The 12,458-nt window shown below is 41.4% G+C and overlaps 1 long non-coding RNA gene across 2 annotated transcripts in view; it reads right to left on the minus strand.

Moving 5' to 3' along the window:
• The window catches only part of LOC149972874 (uncharacterized), a 390,242-nt gene that overhangs the window by 57,470 nt on the left and 320,314 nt on the right, over positions 1 to 12,458 (minus strand). The window lies entirely within an intron of this gene.

Raw genomic sequence — 12,458 nt, forward strand, 5'->3', positions numbered from 1 at the left:
AAATGTGAAGCAAGTAAGATAATTTACATGCAGGGGTCCATTTTCTCATGAAAATGTGTGGAACCTTGTTAAACATGTACCTAACCTCCCTTCCTACAACAAGACCAATATTGATTTGTTTGATGTGTCATGACCTGTAAATAAATCAAATATAGTCAATAAATATATTGTCAAAAGCTTGATATGTTATTATTTTCACTATCTTAGGTTCTATGCACACATAGTCTTGCAACGCGTACAAAAAACCTAATCCACTGTGCAACCTTCTTTAAATAAGAGAGGAAATGTTGTAATACTGTTATGTCAGATATGAAGTGTGCCTTTATTTCATGTACCAGATGTAATAGTAATCCCTCATGAGTCAGAGAGACACATCCACCATCAAACATACAGTATATCCTCTTCTTTTCCTATACAGAAGAATGGCAGAATTGATGTGCGACACAACACTTGATGTCCTGGTCAACAAAAAACTCCCAGAAAACTTTCCAAAAAGGCAATATTTTATTCCTCAATATGCACAAACAGCAAAAAGTCACCACTATGTCATTCCTCTCTTTATGTCTCCCTGTCACACAGCTAGGAGTGGTGGCTGCGGAGTCAGGCGCAGAGAGCGGAGGATTCATAGAAAACCAACTTTATTTCTGTAAACGGGTAAGTGGTCAACGCCAACACAACAGGCGAACACAATATGACCGACCCAAAACAGGACACCAAAACCGTCCGAGAACATACTACACGCAACCATCCACAGACAAACATAAAACAAGCCCGCACAAAAGCAGGCGGGCCTAACCGGCTTAAATAGCTCCTAAAACAAATCTAAAACAAGGAACAGGTGAAATCAATACAGACATAACAAACAGAAAAGGAAAAAGGGATTGGTGGCAGCTAGTAGACTGGTGACGACGACCACCAAGCGTAGCCCAAACAGGCAGGGGAGCCACCTTTGGTGGAAGTCGTGACACTCCCATTACCCTGAAAGGGTCCTTTCCCTGTTATTCAACAACCCTGGAATAATGTTGACCATTGTACACCACAAGTAGGGTTATCAAGAAAAGAGGGTTCAACAATATAATTATGTTCAATGGCCAATTATGTAAATTACAAGATACCGTTTGGAGCCTGGATTTGGGATATGCAAGGCCAAGGGGGTTACTGGCATTGGGAGTGATGAAACTGTCCCTGGCATTGGTTGCTTTTCCATGATCGTTTTTTTTTTACAGTTAGCTATTCAAGCCATTTTTACGATCTCCTAACCAATTGTGCTATTATGTGGGTTTTTTCGCAATATTTGTACATTCTTTTGTACATGTTTCTGCAACCGTATCTTACAGTAGAAAAGAGCTTCTAGATATTAGGATAGCGATCACTCACCTCGGGTTAGACGAAGAGTTTTCAACAACAACAACAGCAGCAGCATGCAGGATTCACACGACAATCTCCAAACACCCCACAGGGCAGACATCACAATTATTCGCAAAAGGAAGCGATGCAGAGGACGCAGAGCCAGATGCCTCGTCCGGACCCGCAGAAGACAACTAGGAACGTTACCGTCAATATTACTCGCCAACGTGCAATCATTGGACAATAAACTAGATGAGGTACGATCACGAATATCCTACCAATGGGACATCAAAAACTGTAATATCCCATGTTTGTGGCTGAATGACAACATGGATATTCAGCTAGAAGGATACACGCTTCACCGGCAGGATAGAACAGCACACTTTGGTAGGACCAGGGGGAGCGGTCTGTGCATGTTTGTAAACAAAAGCTGGTGCACGAAATCTAAGGAAGCCTCTAGATTTTGCTTGCCTGAAGTAGAGTATATTATGATAAATTCCAGGCCACACAACTTGCAGAGAGAGTTCTCAGCTATACTTTAGATGGGCTGTTTATTTACCACCACAGACAGATGCCGGCACTAAGACCGCACTCAGCCAGCTGTATAAGGAAATAAGCAAACAGGAAACCACTCACCCAGAGGCAGCGCTCCTAGTGGCCGGAGACTTTAATGCAGGGAAACTTAAATCAGTTCTACCAAATCTCTATCAACATGTTAAATGTACAACCAGAGAGAAAAAAATTCTAGATCACTTGTACTCCAAACACAGAGATGCGTACAGAGCTCTCCCTCGCCCTCCATTTGGTAAATCCGACCACAACTCTATCCTCCTCATTCCTGCTTACAAGCAAAAATTAAAGCAGGAAGCACCAGTGACTCGGTCTATAAAATAATGGTCAGATGAAGCAGATGCTAAACTACACGACTGCTTTGCTATCAGAGACTGGAACATGTTCCGGGATTCTTCCGATGACATTGAGGAATACACCACATCAGTCATTGGCTTTATCAATAAGTGCATTGAGGACTTCATCCACACAGTGACTGTACATACATACCCCAACCAGAAGCCATGGATTACAGGCAACATTCGCACTGAGCTAAAGGGTAGAGCTGCCGCTTTCAAGGTGCGCGACTCTAACCCGGCAGCATACAAGAAATCCCGCTATGCCCTGTGATGAACCATCAAACAGGCAAATCGTCAATACAGGGCTAAGATTGAATCATACTACACCGGCTCCGACACTCGTCGGATATGGCAGGGCTTGCAAACTATTACAGACTACAAAGGGAAGCACAGCCACGAGCTGCCCAGTGACACGAGCCAACCAGACAAGCTAAATCACTTCTATGCTCGCTTCGAGGAAAGCAACACTGAGGCATGCATAAGAGCATCAGCTGTTCCAGATTACTGTGTGATCACGCTCTCCATATCCGACGTGAATAAGACCTTTAAACAGGCCAACATTCACAAGGCTGCGGGGCCAGATGGATTACCAGGACGTGTGCTCCGGGCATGTGCTGACCAACTGGCAGGTGTCTTCACTGACATTTTCAACATGTCCCTGATTGAGTCTGTAATACCAACATGCTTCAAGCAGACCACCATAGTCCTTGTGCCCAAGAACACAAAGGCAACCTGCCTAAAGGACTAGATACCCGTGGCACTCACGTCCGTAGCCATGAAGGGCTTTGAAAGGCTGGTAAATTGCTCACATCAACACCATTAACCCAGAAACTCTAGACCCACTCCTAATTGCATACCGCCCAAACAGATCCACAGATGATGCAATCTTTATTGCACTCCACACTGCCCTCTCCCACCTGGACAAAAGGAACACCAATGTGAGAATGCTATTCATTGACTACAGCTCAGCGTTCAACACGCTACTACCCTCAAAGCTCATCACTAAACTAAGCAACCTGGGACTAAACACCTCCCTCTGCAACTGGATCCTGGACTTCGTGACGGGCCGCCCCCAAGTGGTGAGGGTAGGTAGCAACAAATCTGCCACGCTGATCCTCAACACTGGAGCTCCCCAGGGGTGCGTGCTCAGTCCCCTCCTGTACTCCCTGTTCACCCATGACTGCATGGCCAGGCACGACTCCAACACCATCATAAAGTTTGCTGAAGACACAACAGTAGTAGGCCTGATCACCGACAATGACGAGACAGCCTATAGGGAGGAGGTCAGAGACCTGGCCGGGTGGTGCCAGAATAACAACCTATCCCTCAACGTAACCAAGACTAAGGAGATGATTGTGGACTACAGGGAAAGGAGCACCGATCACGTCCCCATTCTCACCGACCAACCAGTGCTCCCGCACATTGGCTAACCGGGCTATCTGCATTGTGTCCCACCACCCGCTAACCCCTCTTTTTACGCTACTGCTACTCTCTGTTCATCATATATTCATAGTCACTTTAACCATACCCACATGTACATTTGACCTCAATAAGCCTGACTAACAAGTTCTGTATATATCCTTGCTACTCTTATTTTCAAATGTCTTTTTACTGTTGTTTTATTTCTTTACTTACCTACACACATACTTTTTTTTTCTCTGCACTATTGGTTAGAGCCTGTAAGTAAGCATTTCACTGTAAGGTTGAGAACCTGTTGTATTTGGCGCACGTGACAAATAAACTTTGATTTGATTTGTTACATAGTTAAAAAGACCTAACGTTAAACTAGTAAATTTCCCTTTAAGGAGGCATACAGTACCTCCATTTCTGTTTTTTTTAGGTTTTGCTTCAACATGTCTTTTTCCCTTTTTCCCCCAAATCAATAAATGAAAATATGAAAATGAAAAAAAGAGGCACTCTGATGCTGGGGAGCAAGTCGCAGGCAGCTACATTTAGCATTCTGCTGTGAAATGTCCTTCCTGAGACTAGCAAATGCCTGTGTTTTTGTTTGTTAGTGATGTGAAATGTGTTAAATTATTAAATGAGTCAGCAGTAATTCGATCATTTCACATTTGTGATATTCCTCAGAGTACAATTGTCCTTTATGTAATGTATACAAGGGACCAAACAAGTAAGCATCCAGCTTTCTAATGTGTGTCTATTTGTGAATATATCTTAATAATGCACTGCTAATGTTTCCAAATGTCTTAATTCGGCTCAGGAGAGTTGATATCAGACACTTTTTCGGTCTTACTGGCTAATATAACCAATAAGTCTGAGCATGTACTGCAATGAGCCTGGAATTACAGTGACAAGTCTAACTTCTGCCTTGAGCCCACCGCTGTACTGGGTTCACTAGGGATTCTGGTCTGAGAAGATGCAATGCTTAGTGTCCAACAAGCTTTCTCTGCCCTTAACCTTGTTCTGAACACCTCCAAAACAAAGGTTATGTGGTTTGGTAAGAAGAACGCCCCTCTCCCCACAGGTGTGATTACTACCTCTGAGGGTTTAGAGCTTGAGGTAGTCACCTCATACAAGTACTTGGGAGTATGGCTAGACGGTAGACTGTCCTTCTCTCAGCACATATCAAAGCTGCAGGCTAAAGTTATATCTAGACTTGGTTTCCTCTATCGTAATTGCTCCTCTTTCACCCCAGCTGCTAAACTAACCCTGATTCAGATGACCACCCTACCCATGCTAGATTGCGGAGATGTAATTTATAGCTTGGCAGGTAAGGGTGCTCTCAAGCGGCTAGATGTTCTTTACCATTTGGCCATCAGATTTGCCACCAATGCATATGCTTATTTATAAAACCCTCTTAGGCCACACTCCCCCCTATCTGAGATATCTACTGCAGCCCTCATCCTCCACATACAACACCCATTCTGCCAGACACATTCTGTGAAATGTCCCAAAAGCACACACATCCCTGGGTCGCTCCTCTTTTCAGTTCGCTGCAGCTAGCGACTGGAACGAGCTGCAACAAACACTCAAACTGGACAGTTTTATCACAATCTCTTCATTCAAAGACTCAATCATGGACACTCTTACTGACAGTTGTGGCTGCTTTGTGCGATGTATTGTTGTTTCTACCTTCTTGCCCTTTGTGCTGTTGTCTGTTCCCAAGAATGTTTTGTGCTGCTACCATTTTGTGTTCCTACAGTACCATGTTGTTATGTTGTGTAGCTACCATGCTGTGTTGTCATGTGTTGCTGCCTGGCTATGTTGTTGCCTTAGGTGTCTCTTTATGTAGTGTAGTGTTGTGTTATCTCTCTTGTCATGGTGTGTGTTTTGTCCTATATTTATATTTTGTATTTTGAATCCCAGCCCCCATCCCCACTGGAGGCCTTTTGCCAGTAGGCTGTCGTTGTAAAAAATGATTTGTTCTTAACGGACTTTCCTAGTTAAATAAAGGTTAAATACATTTGAAAAAATACGTTAAAAGTGTCAAAGCAAATAAAAGTGTATTGGTCAGCAGCTTTGCAGATGTTATGTTTCTAGCTCCAACAGTGCAGTAATACCGAGCAATACAATAACAATACACACATAATCCCAAAAAAGTTATAAAATATATCAGAAATATCTCTGGACTCTGTTTACCATCCAGACTGATCCATTCAAAGGAAATCACTTCCAATAGAAGTGCCCTCAAGCTTCAAATACAAACGTGCTTCCAATATGAAATGAGTGTAGGTGGAGACACGAGAAGGGGGCGATTGATTATTGCAAAGTCTGGGTCGCTATATTCCTGTTAAATGTCCTGCCCTCTGGTCTGTTGTTTACTGCAAGTATGTGATTATCTCATTGTTACAGTACGCCTTTAAAACAATGTGATTAATCTAGCTCCACCCTGACGCACAAATTTAGCAAACACTAAGCAAAGATCATATTTTTTTTAATTACTGATATTTCACGATGAGGGAGCAACAAATGGGTCATTCAAATTCATTCCAGATATCAAAGTCCGTGCCAAAGTGCAAGACACTGCTAGCTTGTCCTTTAGGCCTGGCTCCTGTTGGAACATCTCAAGATAAGTAAAACAGTACATTGCACTTATACAATCCAATCTATCTATACTGAAGGTCATAATGTCTTAGCAAAACCAATGTGTGTGCTTTGGCACAACGTGGAGGATGTGGTGGAGAAACTGGGACAAATATTTACCATGGTATATCTATTGTAATTTCAGCCACACATAGACTCTGCACTGGTTGATACATTACTGAGATTCCCCTGAAGGCATATCCACAGGCTTGCCCTACATGCACTGTCATTTCAGCAAAGCATGTGACATTCTTGAATATTAATAATGTTGGTCCAGTATAGAGTGCCTTGCAAAAGTATTCGGCCCCCTTGAACTTTGCGACCTTTTGTCACATTTCAGGCTTCAAACATAAAGATATCAAACTGTATTTTTTTGTGAAGAATCAACAGCAAGTGGGACACAATCATGAAGTGGAACGACATTTATTGGATATTTCAAACTTTTTTAACAAATCAAAAACTGAAAAATTGGGCGTGCAAAATTATTCAGCCCCTTTACTTTCAGTGCAGCAAACTCTCTCCAGAAGTTCAGTGAGGATCTCTGAATGATCCAATGTTGACCTAAATGACTAATGATGATAAATACAATCCACCTGTGTGTAATCAAGTCTCCGTATAAATGCACCTGCACTGTGATAGTCTCAGAGGTCCGTCAAAAGCGCAGAGAGCATCATGAAGAACAAGGAACACACCAGGCAGGTCCGATATACTGTTGTGAAGAAGTTTAAAGCCAGATTTGGATACAAAAAGATTTCCCAAGCTTTAAACATCCCAAGGAGCACTGTGCAAGCGATAATATTGAAATGGAAGGAGTATCAGACCACTGCAAATCTACCAAGACCTGGCCGTCCCTCTAAACTTTCAGCTCATACAAGGAGAAGACTGATCAGAGATGCAGCCAAGAGGCCCATGATCACTCTGGATGAACTGCAGAGATCTACAGCTGAGGTGGGAGACTCTGTCCATAGGACAACAATCAGTCGTATATTGCACTAATCTGGCCTTTATGGAAGAGTGGCAAGAAGAAAGCCATTTCTTAAAGATATCCATAAAAAGTGTCATTTAAAGTTTGCCACAAGCCACCTGGGAGACACACCAAACATGTGGAAGAAGGTGCTCTGGTCAGATGAAACCAAAATTGAACTTTTTGGCAACAATGCAAAACGTTATGTTTGGCGTAAAAGCAACACAGCTGAACACACCATCCCCACTGTCAAACATGGTGGTGGCAGCATCATGGTTTGGGCCTGCTTTTCTTCAGCAGGGACAGGGAGATGGTTAAAATTGATGGGAAGATGGATGGAGCCAAATACAGGACCATTCTGGAAGAAAACCTGATGGAGTCTGCAAAAGACCTAAGACTGGGATGGAGATTTGTCTTCCAACAAGACAATGATCCAAAACATAAAGCAAAATCTACAATGGAATGGTTCAAAAATAAACATATCCAGGTGTTAGAATGGCCAAGTCAAAGTCCAGACCTGAATCCAATCGAGAATCTGTGGAAAGAACTGAAAACTGCTGTTCACAAATGCTCTCCATCCAACCTCACTGAGCTCGAGCTGTTTTGCAAGGAGGAATGGGAAAAAATGTCAGTCTCTCGATGTGCAAAACTGATAGAGACATACCCCAAGCGACTTACAACTGTAATCGCAGCAAAAGGTGGCGCTACAAAGTATTAACTTAAGGGGGCTGAATAATTTTGCACGCCCAATTTTTCAGTTTTTGATTTGTTAAAAAAGTTTGAAATATCCAATAAATGTCGTTCCACTTTATGATTGTGTCCCACTTCTTGTTGATTCTTCACAAAAAAATACAGTTTTATATCTTTATGTTTGAAGCCTGAAATGTGGCAAAAGGTCGCAAAGTTCAAGGGGGCCGAATACTTTCGCAAGGCACTGTATATACTCCAAATTAAATGTACATTTTACTCCTTTAGCAGACCCTTTAATCCAGACCGATTTACAGGAGCAATTAGGGTGAAGTGCCTTGATCATGGGCACAGACAGATTTTTCACCTAGTCGACTAAAACCAACAACCTTTCAGTTACTGGACAAATGCTCTTAAAAGCTAGGCTACCTACCACTCCACCAATATTAAATCAATAAATATTTATATATACTTATTAATCAAGTATAATATAAAATGTAAATCAATATTCTGAGGAGCCTTTGCTTGAAGATCACGTGATGTTACAAATGTCACAGAAAACATGTTTTCCATCATTGCATTTCCACAAGGTTTGAACCTGATACAAATTGAAAGGCCCTCGAGCCCTCAAGACCATTTCAAAGTTATTCTGGAGATTTACATTTGTAGCTTTTCCATATACTGTAGTTCACTGAAAATGTTGTATGGATCCGAGGGCTTAAAAAAGCCTGCTCTTTGCAACACATTTTTTTAACTAGGCAAGTCAATTAATAACAATTTCGTATTAATAACGACAGCCTACCATGGAACAGGGACTTATCTGCCTTATTCAGGGGCAGAACAACAGATTTTTACCTTGTCAGCTCTGGGATTTGATGCAGCAACCTTTCAGTTACTGGCCCAACAGTCTAACCACTAGGCTACCTGCCAGATGTAATATTTGAATTTAGAAGTAAGCTGCATCAATATTAATAGCCTGTATTAAGAATAGTATACAGCGTTGAGTGAGTATAATACTCCAACCAAACAATATACATTTGTGATTTATTCATTCATTTATTTGGCAGGAATCATGATTACAGACCCATACATATGAGTAAGATGCAGAATGAACTGTAACCTTGTTACAAGTGTAAATAAATGCACTCCAAGTAACAGAATACTACTTTTACATTTTAGCAGACATTCTTTTTCAGAGTGACTTACAGTAGTGAGTGCATCGTTTTTATATTTGTTCTTACAGGTCCCCTTGTCTGGTTGTTTTGACTTTCCAGTATATTTTTCTACAAACTTGATTAACTTAATTTGAGAAAACTTTTCCTCACAACTTGTTTTACCATCATATAATTGCCTGAATTTCACATTGACAATAAACATGACCTCCATTAAATTTAACACAGTTTGAATTGAAAACAACACAATTAACTGGACTGATTCATGAACATGAAATTATAAGTTCTAGGGCTTGCCAGTGTTCACCTGCTATAGTAAGGACATAGTTTTGTAATGGCAGGAGCAGAATCAGTGGAGTGGTATCAAATACATTCCATTCACCATCCATCCCCTCAGCAGCCTCCTGTGGTCTTGAACAACTGTATATTTTCTAGTATTACTTGGATTTAAGTGAGATGATCCTATTTCGCCAACCTTGCTTCATCCTTTCACTGGTACCCCCATATAGTGTCCGCTGGGGGTCCCGTGTGGCTCAGTAGGTAGAGCAAGTCACTTGCAATGCTGCAGTTGTAGGTTTAATTCCCATGGAGGACCAGTACAAAAATGTATGTTCTCACTACTGTAAGTCACTCTGGATAAGAGTGCTTACTAAAATGACACCAAAGGAGTTGAGAAGGCACTTTTTACCAAACTAAATGTACTAAATGATTGACCTGAATCTAGGGGAGGGAGGGAGGGAGGGGGGGGGGGGGTTGACCTTGCATCTACACAGTACACATGAATCACCCAGTGATTGTTATAATCAGTCCTGTTCCGGGCCTCCATAGTGGGTCTAAACTCATTGGGATTTATTTCTACCTCCCTATAATCTGCTCTTAATAGACTTCTGGTAGGAGGCATAATTAACCATTCAACAGCATAATTGTTGTTGTAATTACCTGTAAAGAGTTTATTTCCACATAATTAAAATGGCAAGGGAGCCCTTCTGCGGACAGGCACAAGTTTGGGCAGCCTGCCCGGTCACAGTGGACAAGTTGGCATCCGTCATTCGTCTCTGTGGGGTCCTGATTCCCACAGAACCATAGTTATTGCTTTCTTATGTTGAAGCTGGACCTATTAGCCCTCTCATTATGAACTTTCCAGTTACACATCTAACCATCTAAAAGTTACCCTTATTTATACTCTGAAACCAAACAGCAAATGTATTGGTGTGGATTCTATATTCAGTGCAGAAGTGTGGATACTAGTGACCTTCCAACCCTTCTGTACAATATCCATGTTAGGTGTCCGGGGATTCTTATTTATGACTAGGCAGCAACTCAGAACTAACTGTTACTAACAGCACACAACAAGGTGCAAGGAACCAGACGCTTCACAAGTCCTCAACTGGCAGCTTCATTAAATAGTTACCCGCAAAACACCAGTCTCAACGTCAACAGTGAAGAGGAGACTCGGGGGATGCTGGTATTCTAGGCAGAGTTGCAAAGAAAAAGCCATATCTCAGATTGGCCAATAAAAAGAAAAGATTAAGATGGGCAAAAGAACACAGACACTGGACAGAGGAACTCTGCCTAGAAGGACAGCATCCCGGAGTCGCTTCTTCACTGCTGACGTTGAGACTGGTGTTTTGTGGGTACTATTTAATGAAGCTGCCAGTTGAGGACTTGTGAGGCATCTGTTTCTCAAACTAGACACTCTAATGTACTTTTCCTTTTGCTCAGTTGTGCACCAGGGCCTCCCACTCCTCTTTCTATTCTGGTTAGAGCTGGTTAGAGCTCTTCTGTGAAGGGATTAGTATACAGCGTTGCACGACTTCTTTAGTTTCTTGGCAATTTCTCAAATGGAATAGCCTTCATTTCTCAGAACAAGAACAGACTGACGAGTTTCAGAAGAAAGTTCTTCGTTTCTGGCCATTTTGAGCCTGTAATCGAACCCACAAATGCTGATGCTCCAGATATTCAACTAGTCTAAAGAAGGCAAGTTTTGTTTCTTCTTTAATCAGGTCAACAGTTTCCCGCTGTGCTAACATAATTGCAAAAGGGTTTTGATCTAATGATCAACTAGCCTTTTAAAATCATAAACTTGGATTAGCTAACACAACATGCCATTGGTTGCTGATAATAGGCCTCTGTACGCCTATGTAGATATTCCATTTAAAGTTTTATTTAACTAGGCAAGTCAGTTAAGAACAAATTCTTATTTGAAATGACAGCCTAGGAACTGCCTGTTCAGGGGCAGAATGACAGATTAGTACCTTGTCAGCTTAGGGATTTGAACTTGCAACCTTCCAGTTACTAGTCCAACACTCTAGGCTACCCTGCCGCCCCAGCTGTTTCGCGCTACAATTGTCATTTACAACATTAACAATGCCTACACTATATTTCTGATCAATTTTATGTTATTTTAATGGACTTTTTTTTCTTCTTTAAAAAACAAGGACATTTCTAAGTGACCTCAAACTTTTGAATGGTAGTGTGTGTCCACATTACTTTTGTGGGTAAAGGTGATGTAGAAACTATATTGAGTAAATGCTATGGTCAAAATATGTTATTAGTGGGCTGCTGATGGAGATAACATCCAGGAGAAAAGAGACTGTCTATGATGAAAATCCTGATTTATTCTCATTGTCTATGTCTAAATAAGTTGACAGCTATGAAAAATCCAAATAAATACATATTTTAAGTAACGAAGGACAGCAGTTACAATCTTGGCTTTGCTTTTTTATTTATAATATTATAATATATATTTATATTTATTCAGTTTTAGATTTTGGATTGTGCAACGTAAATCATCAGTAAAACAGATTATTTGATGTTAGGAAGATGACTAGAAATGAATCCCTCAGAGGCACAGTAATGGATGTCTCATTACATGACAGACCTTCTGTGGACTGCCATTTAGTCAAAGAGCCTTATAATTCTAATGTGATCTTCTGATGTTTTCACTCACTGTCCCTTGATACCAGCTATTTGGCCTGCTTTCTCGTCTCCACGGCAGCAAAAGATGTTGCCTGGTTTTTAGATTCATATTCACCATCTTTAATGATGCTACGCCAAGATGGCTTTGTCCTGTCGTGTCCCATGTATATATCGTTTTACATCTTTTTCGTCGCGTATTCTTTAAAATATTTTGCATAACCTCAACATCTAAATACTATCCTGCAACCCGCCTCACCCAATGTGGCGTGGATCTACTTTTTTTTCCTAAAGTATTTATATTTACTTCGGATCTGGAATCCCTCAACTGAAGCAAGCCAGCTAACTACCAGCTATCAGTCAGCAAACCATTGCCAGCGGTCATCAGCTAACCTTCAGCCCGGAAAGCTCTCGTCAGTT

This window comes from Oncorhynchus mykiss, chromosome 22 (assembly GCF_057628025.1).
Source record: "Oncorhynchus mykiss isolate SJ-2025 chromosome 22, ASM5762802v1, whole genome shotgun sequence".
Taxonomy (NCBI): domain Eukaryota; kingdom Metazoa; phylum Chordata; class Actinopteri; order Salmoniformes; family Salmonidae; genus Oncorhynchus; species Oncorhynchus mykiss.